This window comes from Eschrichtius robustus, chromosome 1 (assembly GCF_028021215.1).
Source record: "Eschrichtius robustus isolate mEscRob2 chromosome 1, mEscRob2.pri, whole genome shotgun sequence".
Lineage (NCBI taxonomy): Eukaryota > Metazoa > Chordata > Mammalia > Artiodactyla > Eschrichtiidae > Eschrichtius > Eschrichtius robustus.
The window spans coordinates 82,929,660-82,947,976 of NC_090824.1; the positions used below are offsets into that span (position 1 = coordinate 82,929,660).

The window sequence follows — 18,317 nt, forward strand, 5'->3', positions numbered from 1 at the left end:
TATTCCTCTGTCTGTGCATCTACTCGTTTATTAAATATATATACATGGAGGATTTTAAGCAGCACACAGAAATCATACATTGAGTGAGTAAAAATGAGAGTGAAAGAAGAGAAAAGATGAGGGAGAGGATATAATGGAGTTAGGAATAAGGCTAGCTGAGCAGACATCGGTGAACCTTGGCAGACACTAGAGCTATTTTACATCTCTGTGTGGAAGTTAAAAAACCAGTTTAGGAGAGAAAGCCAAGCTACCCCCTGAGTGAGTGAGCTGAAATTGTACCCACTGGAAAGGCCAGGATATTTCAAAAGAATGATTTTTGGAGTCATTTAATCAGATGGACAGATGGGTGATAGAGGCCATAATGTCCTATTTCTTGTAGCATAGTGGGTATGATTTTCGTTCAAAAAGAGTTTTTTGTTTTTTGTTTTTTTTTTTTTAAAGGAGTTATAACCAGATGCCACCTTCACCAAAACACAATCTTAATAAAGTACTCATGTAATGCCTGTCTTTAATAATTCTACTGCCTGAATATTTGCCAAGATGACTTATTTGTGACATTTATACCAATCCAAATAAATAACTTACTGGTTGGCTTGTTATTTTTAAACACCACCTAACAGATACACTAACTTTGGTTTTAGAATGTTTGACACGTAACCTTTCCTTTTGGCAGTGATTAGCTATCAGGGGCGGTTGCCTGTTCAGGCTATTCTGAGTTTGCAAGACTTAAATTGCATTAGCCAAATAGTTTCTGTTATAAGGTAGTTTTAATTGAGTATATCCAGACATGCTTCTAAGATTGTTTAGAAACAAGTTCAAAAGAAGAGGGTAACACAAACTATGAAAAAATAAAGTGCTGTGTTAAAAGATCATCCCACGTAACACTAACTCTTGGGTCAGTAATCTATTTCTGTGTAAATATGGGGATAGGGTGAGGAGAGGGGTATATGTTGAGCTCATTATTTCTTGACCCATAACTAATGCCTGTCCACAGAGGCAAAAGTTAATAAAAGCTGCACGTAATCTGAAAGTGCTTCTGGTAGATATCGCATGAAGTGGTAAATGGCAGGATAGTGTGGTGGCTGTTTGTAGCACAATAGCTAAGTTTAAAGGCCTGCGTAACTACGACCAATAATTGGTCAGGCACATGGGTTGTGCATAATTTGGGTGAACAGTCCAGCAGTCTAATAGGTGTATGATTTGGGGGAACAGAGGGGATCCTTTCTGAAAATAGAAAGGACGATAGAGTCGCACCAGGAGCTATCAACACTATGCCCAGCGTCAATAAACATGTAAAACAAGCTATTGAAGAGGAAAAGATCTCAGTTCTGAAAAATCACTGAATAGCTTTCAGGGCAAAATGTCTTAACCAGGGCTTTTATTGGTTCATGTTTTCAATTGGCTGTACAGGATGAGGCCCTGATTGACAAGAGTTGAGGCAGTTAACTGTCTTCTAAGGTGGTGAGAACGGAGCCTCCTGCCTATCAGTTGAGCCTCTGTAAATTGTTTCCCCACTCATTTCATACCTGTAACCCTGTCTAGAATTTATCCATATTGTCTAATGAAATCTAATGGCATGGCTCTGGTCCTGTTACAGGTTTTATTAGAACTAAGGTTTTCCTGAGGTAAGAAAATTGTGTTAAATAAGCTTTAAAAGCTTTAAATTTTACGAGGCCATGGCCTCTTGTTTGGTTTTTGTCATTATAAGCTTCCCAGCAAATCTTGTCAAGTTAGGTACTAGAAAAGTGAAACGTAGAATGTGCATTTTCTGTTGAATTTTACTTTTCAGGTAAAATTGGTTTTCAAATCTGCTAATTGGTGAAAAGAGATCAACTTCTCTCTCAAGTTACAGAAGCAGAAATCCAACTGGTCCTTATTAATGAAAGATCTTCAGTGAAGGTTGAAAGCCCTTCAGATCAATCATACCACACTTTGAGCTCCTCTGGCCTCCGTGGTTCCCTCATCTGTGCTCACGGCTCACAGGTGTGCAGGACAGCTATGTCCAGGACTCACTGAGGACAAAAATGGTTACTTAACCACGCAGTTGAAATGTCCTTTCTATGGAAGGTTAAAAATCCCAGGAAGTCTGTGGGACTGGCTTTTGGAGTATAGCTATGAGTAAAATATTCTCTAGATTTTCCCAATGTATTGTGATTCAATTTATCAGATAAAATGAGCTGTTGGAGGACTTTCATTTAAATTGACAAATTTTCCTCCAGTATAAAGTTCCATAGGGACATAGTCTTCATTCTTTACCAATTTCAGGTTGCCACTAATGTCTAGAGGAACTAAAGGTATTTAGCCTCAGGGTGATATATGAGCTACTTTCAAATATTTGTAGAATGTTATATAGAAGTAGTAGTATACTTTTTCTCCAAAGTCATATGGGTGGGACAAAATCTTAGTAATCATAGTTGTCCAGTAGACTACTTTGGAGGTTGTGACCCACCTCTACCTCTGGAGATGTTCAGTAAAAGTGTGGGTGATCATTTGACATGCAAGTCATGTGTCAGATATTTCTTGGACCAGACGGTATGAAAGAGCTCTCCGAACCTGAAAGTTCTAAGAATCTTTAATGAGTATTTTAAAAAATTATTTAAGATTTGTTGTTGTTGTTGTTGTTTTAGCATGAAATCTGAGGAAGAGCTGTTTGCTAGAGGCAAAATGTACGCCTATGTTTTTATACTTCTAAGTTTTAAAATTGTTGCATTATTTTATCTTTTTTCAGATAGCTCACTGGAAATAAATATGGAAATTTCCTAAGAGGCTGAATACTGATGAGGTTGTAACTGAATTTAGAATTCTCTTCTGGACACAATTCCTTGGGTGATACAGGATCCTAAGTTTATTTGTTTTACCTTTGTATTTTGGAAAAGTTAAAACTTATAAAAGTTGATAAATTAGTATCCTGTGTGCCCATCACCTAGCTGCAAGAATTACTAACTTACAGGGCAGAATAATGGCCCCTGCAAGATGTCCATGTCCTAAAGCCTGGAACTTGTTGATATGTGACGTCGTGTGATAAGCAAGAATTATGGTTACACATGGAATTAAGGTTGCTCATCAGTTGACGCTGAGATGGGGGAGATTATCCTGATTCTCCAGGTGGGAACAATCTAATCACATGCATCTTTGTAAGTGCAAGAAGGAGGCACTGGAGAGAGACCCAGATAGATGGCCATGTGAGAAGGTATTGGCTGATGCTGTTGAAGAGAGATGGAGGAATGGGGCCTTGAGCCAAGGAATGTGGCTAGCCTATAAAAGCTGAAAAACGCAAGGAAACAGATTCTCCCCTAGAGCAGCCTGAAGGATTGGAGGCCTGTCGACACCTTGATTTTAGCCTAGTGAGACCTAACTCAGATTTCTTACCTACAGAACCATAAGATAATAAATTTGTGTTGTTTTAGGCCACTGAGTTTGCGGTAATTTTTCATAGCAGCTATAGAAAACAGATTTCTTAAAAAAAGGGAGAGAGAGAGAAAGGCTGTCAAAATGTGAAGGGAATAAAATAATCCTTAAGGTTAATGCTAAAAACTTCTGTGAATGTATTTTACAAGCCTAGCAGAGAAAGGCTGCTTTTATTTGTTGGCTTTGACTACAAAAGGAATGGATGTAAATCTGAATATCTATAAAAGAGATTTGAATATATATACCAAAGTTTAAATAGATATTTAAATTGCTAATATGATTAGTTTTATTAATCATTTGAATGATTTAAGCCCATTACTCTCATCTTTTGGTGCCATTTTTGTTAAACTACTTATTTCCATTACATAAATTGCAAATTAGATACTCTGGCTTACTTAAATATATGTGTTATGGTACTCTTGATGGTTTTCCTTTATATACTGTTTATCCAATTTCAGCAAAAAGGCAGATATTGGAGAGATAAAAATTCATTATTTTATAGAAGCTAGTGAAATTGTTTATACTTATTAAGATATGGTACTTTCAATAAAACCAACTTAAAAAATCTATGATCATTTTCTTCAAAATAATTCTCTAAATTCCTATTTATATTCATAGGTTCTTTTTTTCTAAGCCTGATAAAGTATTTAATTTGAATCCAAAAACCAACCAACCAATCACTCAACTAACTCTGCAAACATAAATATAAGTAAAAACAAAAAAATAAACAAAACAAAGCATTTAAGTTTATAAGCACTTTTGAAAAAGTGATGCAAATGGCGTGAATGAACTCTCTCATATATCTATTTTTTTTATCTTGCTAATGTTAAAGGACAAAAGATCAATGTCTAGATTTACTGAAGTCATGTATCCTAATGGACCGTTTATTTCTTTTATGTTTGGACACTTTCCCCCTCAAAGATATTAGCCATATGATTCACAATCTGCAGTGAGGTTTTACTAAATGTTGTTATTGGAGATACATTCAACGGTATGTTTGAGATGTATAGATTATATTCCTTTGGAAAGTTGCAGGAGAAATTCTGTGGTAGCATATACTTGTTTTGAAAGTATAAATTAGAAATACACACTAATAATTTTGAGCATATGGCACAAACTTTGACACACAGACACACACATGCACATCAGACTCCAAAATCTCAGAAATACATACGCTATTTAACATTCCACTTAATACTTAATACATCATCTTATTCTTCCTAGACACTATGAGAAACTGAAATGTACAAAATTAAGGGTAGTCTCTAAAGCTATTGTGATGTGTAAACCTGGTTAGGCTGTGGTGCCCAGTTATTTGGTTGTTATGAAAATAGTTTTTAGATGTGATTAACATTTACAATCAGTAGACTTTGAGTAAAGCAGATTATCCTCCATAATCTGGGTGGGCCTCATCTAACTAGTTGAAGGTCTTAAGAGCAAAGATGGAGGATTCTCGAGGAAAAAGCAATTCTTCCTCAAGACTGCAGCATAGAAACACTGCCCAAGTTTGCCACCTGCTGGCCTGCATTGCAGATTTTGGGCTCGAGGCCGCAACATCGACTCTTCTTTGAGTTTCTTGCCTGCTGGTCTGCCCTATGGATTTTAGACTTTCTAGGCCCCTAAATTGTATAAGTCAGTTCCTTAAAATCTCTGTTTCTCTGTCTCTCTATAGACAGATAGGTAGGTAGGTAGGTAGGTAGGTAGGTAGATAAGACAGACAGATAGATAGATCCATCTCCTGTTGGTTCTGTTCCTCTCAGACAAACCCTGCCTAAATAGCTATTATTGCCCAAACACCTTGCAAATAAGACATTAACCTTGATTACTTCTGAAAAAAAGTAATTCTGTATTCTCATTTTGGGCACTTTTCACTTGCTTTATTTAAATTGATCCAAAATATTTTATTCCTTTTAGCTCAAATTGATAACAAAAACTTTAAAAGCTCAAAAGAACTTCTTTCTACCCACTATTCCTGTCCCTGAGTTTCTTTCTCCACCTCCACCCAACTCCTCACTACTTTCCTATCCAGTCCATGAATCATCCCTAACACATATTTCATTTTTCTAAAATACAAGATCATTGAAGAACTTTATAGACACCCTAACATAGTTTTCAAATTTTTTGGTTTAAGTCTCTTTTCTGTGACTATCAATCACTACTATGTTCTGGTTTTTAAGTGTTCTCCCTGGTGACTGTTTTCTATAAATTTATGTTTAGCCAACAGTTAAAATAATGTGTGCTTGGATAATAGTTGAAATAAGCTCAAAGACTCTGGATCAATTACCATAAGGCCGTCTTAAGAAGACTTGCTTTGTCTACCTTAAAATAAGACCCTTCACTGGTGTTTAAGATAAAGCTGTGTCTTCATTTTCTTCTTTAGATTCAGAGTAACTAATTCTGACCAGAACTCTAACAAGAACTGCAAATGATCAGTTAATTAAAGCAATGCAGTCCACGTCAGGAGGACTGAGTTCCTTTCTAAGCTGATAAAATATTTCAAAATGCATATTAATATGGGACTTTTTCAAGGTAGAGATACAAAATTCAAAACTACAACAAAATTAGTCTTCTGCTGTTGCTTAAGAGGGATTTAGCCCCTGTGCAATTTATGACTCAGATTAGCTTCTTAAACAATGTTACCCAAATAAACCTTCCTTGAAATCAGTGGTACTGGTATTCAAACATTTTTCCTTTACATGGAGTTAACTGTATCCTCTGTCATCTGACTGAACCAACTAAAGTCATTTCTCTTAAAGACATCAACAGCTCAAGGAAAAAAAAAGTTCTCTCTCCCGGGCTGGGGGAGGAATTTTGCTTTGCACTTTAAAATGTTTGCTCTGTTCCAGGAAGATATTAGGATCAGCTGACCGACAACAGCAAAAATTTTCCTGGCAGAGAAGGAAGCCAGAGGAGATTCATATGCAGACAGACAAAATTTTAACTATCAGGCTGTTTGTATCCCCATATCTGCTCTAATATGCCAAGCTGGGATAAATCAAATGGGCTCTAAAAATGGTAGATAAAAATGTGATTTCACAATAATTCTTGAGTTTTGCAGAATATTCATCTTAAGCATTTCTTTTTCTCCAAAGAGTTATTTATTACCGGGTAAAGCTATATCGTTATTCCAATATACGCACTACTCTAGGAAGAAAAGAAAAAAAAACCTTGAAAACTCTGCATTTTAAAAGTGCTATAAAGATACAACTGAAGATAGAGTTGTAAAGATACAACTAGCTGAAGTGCTAGTGTGAGTTAAAAGAGACTGGGACCCAGACAGAGGTGCCTGAAATTTGTTTGAAACAAGGAGGGAAACCAGGTCAGATGAGGTAGTGTAGTGCTTGGTGATGTGTCCACTTTCCAGCTGGATATCCCTCCTTCAGGCGTGGCTGGGACTGAAGGGTCCTTCCTCAGGGTATGGGGAATGTGTATACACAACTTGTCTCTATCATGAGACCCTCAGGTTTGGTAATCTCTAAGCGAAGTGGAAATTGGACTCACAGCATAAATGCAAAGAGGACTAAGGACGCATGAAAGCAACGTTGGGGTAAATTCACAAGGCAAATGCTTCAGAGACCTCAGGATAGACGTTCCTAGTCAGCGTTTCATAGCAACTTCATAGTCATTCAGTTTTCCCTGGTTTCAAAATGTGATCCTTGTGAGGGTTAGCAGAACAATAGTTTAATCTAGGTTGTAATTTATATTCTAAAAATCCCTCAAAAGAAAGGAGGAAATTCTGATTTCTGAGAGTAAAGGTGGGGCAGACACTGGACAGACTCTTCTCTCCTACTGCTAGACTCTGACTCTCTTGATCCTCTTACCATTTCCTTTATTGCCTTTGGGAACCTAACCTGGGCACCCCACACACCCCCGCCCCGGTCTAAGACTTCCATATTTGATCTTCTAAGGTAACCATCTTCCCTTTGTTAGTATGAGCCCTGGTCTTTTTTCTTACTATGCTATTTCACAGGCAAAATGAAGGGTATAAAAGAACATTCAAAATGAAGGCACCCAAGGTTGATTCATGGCCTGCTAAACTTGTCTACATTCAACTTTATTTATTTTTTAAAAATATTTATTAATTTACTTATTTGGCTGTACTGGGTCTTTCTTGCGGCATGCGGGATCTAGTTCCCTGACCAGGGATCGAACCTGAGCACCCTTCATTGGGAGCGTGGAGTCTTAACCACTGGACCACCAGGGAAGTCCCTACATTCAACTTTAAATAAACTTAGACTTAATATATACCTGGCCTAAATAGAAATCTTATCACAGCAATACAAGGAGAATGTGATTAAGTCTTACTCTCATTCTTCCTTGAAGAAGGCTCATTTTGAGAACCATTGAAGAACTAATTTAACTTAAATTTAATACAAACTGGACCAGAAAACTCATAAAAAAACGACAGCAGCAACAAGACAACATAAAAACGAAAAGCCCCCAAACACTGATAACTCTAAGAGACTTAATGTAGTTGGAAATTACTTATAGTCTACAGGATTCTTTTTAAAAGTGTAAACTATTAGGAAAGACTGGAATCTATTTTATTAATGATAACTTTATGAAGTTGTTAACCTCCTAATGACTTTTCATGTTCGAAGTTGCCTTAGGGATCTTTAATTTTTTTTTTTTTTTTTTTTTAATTTTAATTTAAAATATTAATTATTTTCTTATTTTGGGGGCCATTACCCCAAAGCCTTACTTTCTATCACCTCCAGTAAGTGCATAGTATTTTATGGGAAAGCTATCTTTTGTTAGATATCTTTTTTCATCTACCCTGAAAATTAGACTTTTCCTGTCTCCTTTCCTCTCAAAAATCCAACTCATTTATTTAAAACCAGCGGCAATAGATAGGAATTTTTCATAATTGTTAATCTGGGCTAGTGGGTCATACTAAGAAACCAAGGGCTTTAGCAATTGAGTTGTTGGTCTAGTTAGAGCCTGACTAGAATTGTTAACATAAATAAAACAAAAGCACTGAAGAGAGCTTTTTCTATAATAAAGGTATATTGTTTTTAGTGAATTTGGGTTTGTCCTTTTTCTTTTCTTGGTAAGAACTTTGAATTTTAAGGATTCTGAGGCAAAGATTTTCACTGAGATCTAAGTATAGGGAAATAACCCTGACTTTATGGTTAATTACATCTTAATCTTTCTTCTCTAGGTTATCATTAAAATAATTAGTATTCTGATTTTTTTTACTATATGTTTTTTTCTGCAACATAATACACATATAAAGAATAAAACCAAAATCATCTTAATCCTGCCTTTATATGGGGATAACCTCTTAACGTTTGGTGAATTTCCTTTCAGCTTCTTGTGTGCATACCTGCATTACCATGTGACTCACCGTAGACTTCATAGCATGGAAGTTCTATGTTTTACATGTTTTACGCTCACAGTGAGTTTTGTCTTTTGCTTTCCTAGTGTCCCTTAACTAAACTTCCTCTGTTTGTAAAATACACTGGCCTGTGTTCAGGAAGACTAACAATTGACATTACTCTCTATTAGAGGAGTTAGGAGGTGGACATGCTGCTTGGGAGCTGGTTAGCTGATAAAGACAACGCGAGTGTTCTGGGGAGCCAGCTCTTGCTGTGTTCTCTACGGTGGCAGCCCCCTCTAGAAGGCTCAGAACATGCTTTCTTAGAAACATGGGTTCCCTCTTCCTGTCTGCTTGTGACAGATCCCTTCAGTTTGTCAAAATTCTTCTGCCATTTCTCTCTTTGCTGCAATATCGTCCCAAACACTTAACAATCACTGTCTCTTCACTGGAACACACAGAGGTGAAAAGAGCTTCAAGTTCTAAAGTAACCTTAACCAGCAATCAAAGAACAATTTTATTTATGCCCTGTGAAAAGGATAGCTGGAGATATTTCTATCTATATATCCATCTATCTATCTATGTACTTTTTTGAGGCCCAGAACACTTCTCCTAAATAGCTTCATTTTAAAAAATAAGGAATGCTTTAAAAACAAATAGCATAATGAAATATTTATTTAAATCCTCTTTGTAATAGTATCTGTGTAATGTTTCGTAGATGCGTACCCAAATAAAAACAAACAGAGGGACTTCCAGTGGTTAAGACTTTGCCTTCCAGTGCAGGGAGTGAGGGTTTGATCCCCGGTCAGGGAGCTAAGATCCCATGTGCCTCGCGACCAAAAAAACAAAACATGAAACAGAAGCAATATTGTAACAAATTCAATAAAGACTTCGAAAAAATGGTCCACATCAAAAAATCTTAAAAAAACAAAAAAACCCAAAAACCCCAAAACCCTTAAAGGAAAACACTAAGATGTATATAAAGGTTAGATGAATGTAATGGCTTATCGTTTTGTGTGTGTGCATCTTTTTACCATTCTTTGCCCTTCTATATCTTCCTTCCCTTTCCTTCCCCCCTCTTTTCTTCTCTTTCCTAGAATAATCACGTTGATTTGCCATATCCCAGAAGTAGCAAGTAATGGTGCTACTGAAGGTGAACTTGAAAGACTTTACAATGTCTGTCATCACAGTGTTTTGGCATTGCTTTGGTCTGCACATTTAGTGGTATATTGAGCCTCTAAATTGGCTAGGTTCCTTTGTTTAAAATGGTATTCATTTAGTGAATGTACACCATTACTTTATCATCCAAAATGTCACCAAGCAGCTAATCAGACTATCCTGCTGATCTAGCTTAATGTTAGTCTGTTCATAGATGTCTTGGGGGCAGTTGTTGCTAACTCTAGACAAATTAAAGTGGGAATGATGCTCCTGATTATTTTTTTTCCTGAAGGAAACACTGCTTAATGTATATTACATATAGTTGTGCCACATTATTGAATAAATTAAGCTCTAAAATTAAATAGGGTTGAATAGGGATTATTATCACTGTCAAGCAAACATTTATATGGTACTTTGTATATGGCAAGAATTTGATCTAAATGTTTGACATATATTAACCTGTTTCTTCCTCTAGTAATTCTATGAATGGGTACAATAGAATCCCTGTTTAATAGATGAGGAAACCGAGGAGTAGGAATGTTAGAAAACTTATCCAAAGTCATGGAGCTCTTACAGAGAAGAGATGGCATGTCACACCAGGCAGTTTACTTCCAGAGCCTCTTCTCTTAATCCCAATGCTATCCTACCTTGTTATATTATCAGTAAATATTTGATCATATTTTTAAAAATATACAGAGTACTATGCTATGCACAAGGAATGTATAAAAAAGGCATTAGCTGTTTCTGTCCTTAGAGTTTTTCAACCTAGTGAGAAAGACAGGGTAAACAATATAAAACTGTAAACAATACCAGGCAATAGAAGCTGCGATAAAGGAATCATTCAGATGAGTTCTCTAGGATTTTGAAGATGGCCAGGTCACCCAAAGGCAGGGGAAATTTGGAAAGACTTCATATATCTGGACTTCTGAGAGGTTTGGACCAAAGATCAAGATACTTTTTATGCTCTATAAAGTTATCCAAAGTATGAATAGCTTAAAAATGTCTCTGAAACTCACTAAGACAGACGGTCTGAAATAATTTGAATCATCTGTGGGTAGAGTGAGTACTTGATTAAACCCCAGCAGGTAAGTGAGAATTTCTAACATAAAACAAAGGAACTTAAAACACCATTACTGTGTCATTAATATAGAATTAAAGTGATCAGGTAATTCAGAAGATGCTTGTCTTGATGTCTTTAAAAGTGGGACATGCAACGCCTTGGGCTGCAAACAGTTAGCCAGTGTGTCACAGAAGCTTGGGAGTGGCAAGACCCTTTAACAGCCCTGAAAAATGAACCACTGCCCAGGACAACAGCAATCTAGAAACTGACTTGATTTTATACTTCTTTTTGTTTAAAGCAACCAACATTTCAGTGATCTATAGTACTCCAGGGTTATATTTATCTATTCTTACTGTGATGCAGTTGTTTCAGGCGAAATAATAGGTAGTTAAATAACAAGACCAATGGCACCTCAGGATAAATAAGAATATAGGAAATTTTAAATTGTTAGAAATTCTCTATACCTATTCCTACCATCTCTTTTAAGTTAACAGTAAGATTATTTTATTTTTGTTCCTTTTACCTCACATGCTATAAGATTGTACTATAGTTTGCCTCCCCATTTTAGCTAATTATAATTTATTCTACACATTTCATATTTTCAGTGAACATTATGTAGCAGTTTCTTAACATTAATATCTTTCGTAGAATTTGTTTAATTTACATATAGGTTAAATATATATTGTCTTTTGTAGAATTTGTTTAACTTACATATAGATTAAATATATCTCATTTGATCCTCATAATCTGGTATTATTATTTTCTCTCCAGTATTTCTACCATCCATCCAGTTATTCAGAGTTAGAAACTGGAAGTCATTCTTGATTCTTTCCTCTCCCTTCACACTTCATATTTAATCGACACGTGTCCTTGATTATATCTCTTAAATATCTTATAGTGTATACAATTCATAGAGGCTAATTATTTCTATGGACCCAGAGGCTTATATGGTCCTGCTGAGTCCAGAACCTGGGTCTTCCGATTCCTGGTTCAGCCTCTCTCTGATCTGCTATGATGCTTTTAGAGAAAGGAACTTTGTTTTAATTCTAATCTGTGTCAATATGTAACTATGTAATAAAATATTATAAACACAAGCTCCTTGCAAACATTAGAAAAAAGGCACAGAAGTACCAGCTAGTATTAGTGTATATGAAAGACTATTAATATTACCTATGGGGCTTCCCTGGTGGCGCAGTGGTTGAGAATCAGCCTGCCAATGCAGGGGACACGGCTTCGAGCCCTGGTCTGGGAAGATCCCACATGCCGCGGAGCAACTGGGCCCGTGAGCCACAACTACTGAGCCTGCGCGTCTGGAGCCTGTGCTCCGCAACAAGAGAGGCCGCGATGGTGAGAGGCCCGCGCACCGCGATGAAGAGTGGCCCCCGCTCGCCACAACTAGAGAAAGCCCTCGCACAGAAACGAAGACCCAGCACAGCCAAAAATAAATAAATAAATAAATTTAAATATCACAACACCAATTCATGATAAAAAATATATATGTATTACCTATGACACCAAGCTCTGAACTTATTACTCTTATGCTTTACTGAAGAACTTCTTACTGACTATTCACCATGCTTCCCTCTTTTTCTTCCTGTCTCAGAAGAAACCTTGGCCTTCCTTCGGCTCAGGTTAATCTCTCTACCTGTACACTATGGACCTTAACTGCTTTGCCTCCTCAGGAGTCTTGCTTCAGAAATAATACCCCCCTCTTTCCAGTATGTAACATCCCCCCACCCCATTTGCTCTTCCCCTTCAACCTATAAATGTCCTTAGGTGTCTTCCAACTTAAGAAATAGAGCAAAACAAAACCAACAAAAACCCTAAACTGAGAAAATGTCCTTCCCTCCCCCCCCCCTTTCTAATCATCCTTAAGTTTCTCATCTTTAGTCGAGCTACTTCCAGAGCAGACCATTGCATGGGCTCTCTTCACTGCCTGAGCACCGTGCACTCCTCAACCCACAGTAGCTTCCGCCCTACCATCATAATGATTACCATCACCTTTGTTTTGACAAAGCAGATGAATACTTCTCCATGACTTAGCTTGCCTTTTATAGGACTTGACACAGTGGACCATTCATTTATTTAACAGTGATTCAATTCTTTCTATAGGCCAGGCATTATTCTAAGTGCAAAGGAGATACAATTGTGGGGGGAAAATAAATAGATTTCAGTAACACTGTGTTTTCCTGGTTTTTCTGTCTACTTCGTTCGTCTTTTTTTACCATTCCCTCTGTGGGCTTCTCTTCTGTTTACCCCAATGTTGCTATAACACATAATAACTGTTGGCTAAACATTATACACTCTTCCTGGTGACCTTATTCACATGACTAAACATTTACATGTATAGTGAACAGAAGGATGCTCTACCCCAGTCTCCTTTCAGGAAGGACTGAAGACCCACCTGAGGTGAGTGCAGTCAACACACAGCCTCCAAATGCCAGCTCTACAGGGTCAGCCTGAGCTGAACTGCCTTGCCCAAGGTCATGCCTTTTTTGTAGGACCAGATCCAATGGCTGAGCCGAGGGGGAGTGTGAAGATCTGGATGCTCTGGCCTAAGAGGGAAGTTGTACAAGGTGCATCTGGAAACACTGGCACACAAGATAGCAGGGAAACGATCAAAGACTCTGAAGCCAAGCTGAAGAGACTTCCACTTGCCAAAAATGGGACAATTTGAGTATCAATAAGAAGAATAATGGCAATGGTTAAAACATATCAGACACATTAAAACTTCATAATTCATAGAAATACTGAAGGAAATCCACAAAACCTCATTGGTTATCTTTGGAGAATACCGGAAACAAACTCATTATTCTAAAAAATGGTAAATGGGGCATTTAACCTGCCTTTTCAGTATAAGCTAGACCTCTGCGTAACCAAGTGGTTGATGAAGGAAAATTTCTCCTTATAGATGTATTCCATCTAATAATCAATAGAATTAATGATTAATAAATGATAGAATTATAATACTGTTTTGCTCACCCTTTATGAAATAATGGATATAGGCAAATATTGTACAAAGAATCTACAGAACAGGCTCACTTATAAATATTACTGCAAAAAAATAAAATATTAACAAATAGAATCCAACTATTAATTACAGAATCATGTTTGTTTTTTAAGGGATTTATGCCAGACATGCAAGAATGGTTCTATATTAGGAAGTAGGTTAATATTATTCATCATATTATAACTTTAAGGAGAAAATCATGATCATCTCCATAAGACACTCAAAAGGCATTTGACAAAATTAAATAGCTATTTTTTTTAAAAAAGCACTCAATACAAAAGCAATCAGGATACTTCATTAACTGAATAAAATACATATATCTCAGCCCAAACCCAACATCTAACTTAATGGGAAAATGCTGGAGATATTTCCTAAAGTCAGATCCAAGACAAGGATACTACCATCATACTACTGTTCAACAATGACCTGGTGTATTAGGCAAGACAATTGTATAAGAGAAAGTGATTATGCAAGATTATAATAATATACTCATATTATTGAATTGTATAAGAGAAAGATATAAAATTATATAAGAGACAGGTGTAAAAATTGTAAAGGAGGATGCAGAGCTGTACTGTTTGCAGATGATTTGATTATATACCTGGAATACCCAAGAAACTTGGCTGAAAAATCACTAAATACAACAAGATAGTTTAGGAAGATGCTTGATGTTAAATTAATATACTGAAAAAAAGGCTTCATGATACAAATATCCATTTAGAAGATAAAACTGAAGAAAAAACTTACTAAAATAGTAACAAAAAGGTAAAATATTTAGGAATAAACAGTACAAAAAAATGTAACAGAAAGGTAAAATACTTAGGAATAAACACTACAAAAAATGTAAGAGAGCCATATGAGGAAACAGTCCTGATATACACAAAAGTACACTTGAAACAAATGTGAAGATAAGTCATGTACTTAGGGAAGCTCAACAACACATATATGTTAGTTCGTAAATCTAACAATATCCTCACCCCCTAAAAAAAATACCACCAGGTTTTGTTGTTCTTACCCCTCCCCCCAAACTAAACAAGCTAATTCTAGTCATTTGGGAATTTATTGCAAAGGTCACCAGAGGAAGATCAGTGATGCGGAGACTATAGCTATCAGATACTGAAACAAGCTATAAACTTTAAGAGTTGTATCATTCTGGCATATGAAGGAGACTCAAGTTACCTATGGGAATTTAGTCTATGATAAAAGTGGCTTCTCAAATCGGTGGGGGAGAAATGGAAGACAATAAGTGATAGTGAGATTATATAGTAGCAATGTGGAGAAACAAAGTTGTATACTTTACCCTGTTCATCAGAATAAAAGACCAAATGGATCAAGTATTTAAATGTAAAAAAATCAAACATTCTAGGAAAAAACACAAGCAAATTCCTTTATAAATCTGAAGTGTAAAGGACTTTCTAAATATTACAATCAATAATGTTAGAAGCTAATACTTCCATAGCATGTACAATGTGCAAGACACTGTTCTGAGACTTTTACATATATTTACTCATTTAATCTTACAACAACCATTTGAAGTAGGTACTCATTACTTCCATGTGAACATAAACATAGGACAAGGCAGAACAGCATTATATGTTCCCTGAGAGAGATACAACATACTTTAGAGATTCAAAAGAGGAAGAGCTATCAGACTGGGGAAATAACTAATGATCTAATGGAAACAGCAGAATCTGAGGTAGGTCCAGAAAGATGTAAGGTGATCAGTAAAAGGGTGAAAATATGGTATAAATCCTAATTCAGTCAACATGGGGTATCCCAGGAATAACTGCTGGTTCAACATGGAGGCATAGGAAGATCCCGAACTCACCTCCTCCCCGGACACACTGAGTCTACAGTTACGTACAGAACAATTTCCTCTTAAAAAAAAAAAACAACTGAAGGCTGGCTGAGTGATGACTACACATCAAGCAAAAGAGAAGAAAAGCACATCGAAGTAGGTAGAAGAGGCTGGGACACAATCTTGCCATAAACCCCACACCTAGTGCGGTGCCCCACGACTGGGAGGGATCTCAAAACTCAAGAGCTTCTCGTTGAGGAGCAAAGCATTCAAACCCCTCATCAGGCATCTCAACTTCTAAGACATACACTTGAAAGATGAGCCCCCAAAACATCTAACTCTGAAAACCAACAGGGCTTGCATCCCAAGACCCACAAGACTGTAGTGATCTGAGAAATGTCTCTTAAAGGGCTCACAGACTCAGGCTCACCTTCCCCAGGGCTCAGCTCAGAAGCAGCCAATAGCACCCAGACTTAAAGTAGACACTCTCCCGCTTATATTGAAGCATCAGCCTGAGGGGCAGACATCTCATTTAACACACACATCTAGGAGCCTGCTGGAACGCTCTCCAGGGACAGAGACTGGTGGGTACCATCTTGGTACTCTCCCTTTGCTGTTCTCCAGAGCACCAGTATTTCCTGGAAGAGAAATTTTACACTTGTCTGGTGCCCCAATTTTTGTGGCTGCCACCTAGGGGACACTTCTTGATTGCTTGGCTCTGGAGGCCAGGGGAGCTGGTTATACTCGTCCCATGAGACTGTAATAATCAGAGTCACCCAGACAGGAAGTCATACCCCTGTCTGATACCCTAATTTTGTGACTGCTTCCAGGGGACACTTCTAATTCACCTGGCTCTGGTGGCCAGTGGGGCTTTCAACTGTGGGACCCACAGGACTGTAACCAAAGGAGAAAGAGTTCTTAAACAGCTAACACCCCCCAGGACATAGCAAGAGGCAACACACCTGAGAGCTTAGTTTTTCTGTGAAGGAGGCCTATTAGCTAATCATGATTGTGGCCTGAGGGGCGGGCTTCTAATTAAACTTGCATCTTGAGGCCCACTGTAATACTCTCCAGAGACCTCAGAAGGCAGTTCTATCTTCGTGTTCATCCTCTGCCATGCTCTTGAGCACCAGTGTCTCTTGGAAGGGAGCTTTTCATGTGTCTGGTGCCTTGGCTTTTATGCCTGGTGCCCTAGTTTTTGCGCTGCTGCCCAAGGGACACCCTTTGATGGCCTGGCTCTGGTGGCTGAAGAGGCTTACATTCCTGGGTCCCATTGGACTATGGCAGTCAGAGAGACAGACAATTATTGGCTGGCTATCACCACCAGGGCACTGCACAGACAGCAGACTAAGGTATAGTCCTCGTCTGTGAAGACGGCCTCTTTGCTTATCTTGGAGATTCATCTTGAGGGGCAGGCTTCAGATCTGGCACATATGTAGTGGCCTACAGAGCTGCTCTCAAGGAGTGAGGGCTATGGACATCATGTTGGTGCTCCCAAGAGCAGTACCATCTTGGCTCTCCCTTTACATTTCTGCAGCTCATGGTATCACCCAGGAAAGAGCTTCTACATTTGTTTGAAGACCTTATTACTATGACTACTGCCCAATGGACACCTCCAGATTGCCTGGCTCTGGTGGCCAGTAGGACTTACAAAACCTGCAGTCCTACAGGTCTGTATATATTTGCATACTATTAAAATCTGATGTCGAGATTCAAGATGGCAGAGGAGCAGGTGGATGTGGAGTTCACCTCTCTCCACGGACGCATCAGGAATACATCTACAGATGCAACAATTCTCACAGAACACCGGCTGAAAACTAGGAGAAGACCTTGGACACCAGAAAGGACTATAAAGATCCCTGCATAACTGGGTAGGATGGAAAGAAGAAGGGAGAAGGAGGAGGCGAGGAAGCGGGATGGGACCTGCACCCCGGGGTGGGGGAGCTGAAGCAGAGGAGAGATTCCCGAATTTGGGGACACCCCCTCTCTGACAGGGAAATCGATTGGGACAGAAGGGAAGCATTTGAAGGTGTCAGAAGAGGGTGAAGCGGCCAATCTGTGGCAGATGGGACAGAGTGAGAAATACACAGATGGTCCATACCTCGGCCCTAGGTGCCCTGGACTGGGATGTGTGTTCACAGGTGTGCAAGGGGGCTGGGAGCTGGTGCATGGAGATGGTAGAACAGGCCGAGAGCAAGAACTGCTGTTGGCTGTGGGGAGATGGACTGAGGGGATGGGAGGGAAGAAATCCACAGCAGGGAATGCCTATGGAGGAAGACTGAACTGCCATGGAAGCAGGGCGCTACTGCTGAGTCACACACAGGGGGAGGAGCCACTATTGTAGCTTCTCCTTCCCTGCACGCTGGTGCCTGCCAATGACAATTAAAAAAGCCCCCTCAGGGCTGGCCCTCGTGCGCCTGCTGCCAGGCGCCAGAAAAGGCCCTCACTAGGGCCATATCTCTTGCGCCCATGGCCACTGGTTTCCCTGTGCATTTGGCACCACTGGGGCTCCCGAGATCCAAGCAGTCAGACCACCTCTGCGCCTGGCCCTCACAGGGGCAGACCC

At 38.5% G+C, this 18,317-nt stretch overlaps 1 long non-coding RNA gene across 2 annotated transcripts in view; it reads left to right on the top strand.

The window, feature by feature from the left end:
• Nucleotides 1-18,317, top strand: part of LOC137767635 (uncharacterized) — a 168,145-nt gene that overhangs the window by 143,254 nt on the left and 6,574 nt on the right. Inside the window, exon 4 of one of the 2 annotated variants that reach the window (XR_011074553.1) lies at nt 2,729-3,622. The exons of the other annotated variant lie outside the window; for it this stretch is intronic. This is a non-coding gene — a long non-coding RNA (uncharacterized lncRNA). Of the gene's footprint in view, nt 1-2,728; nt 3,623-18,317 lie in introns of those variants that run through there. 2 annotated transcript variants of the gene reach the window in all.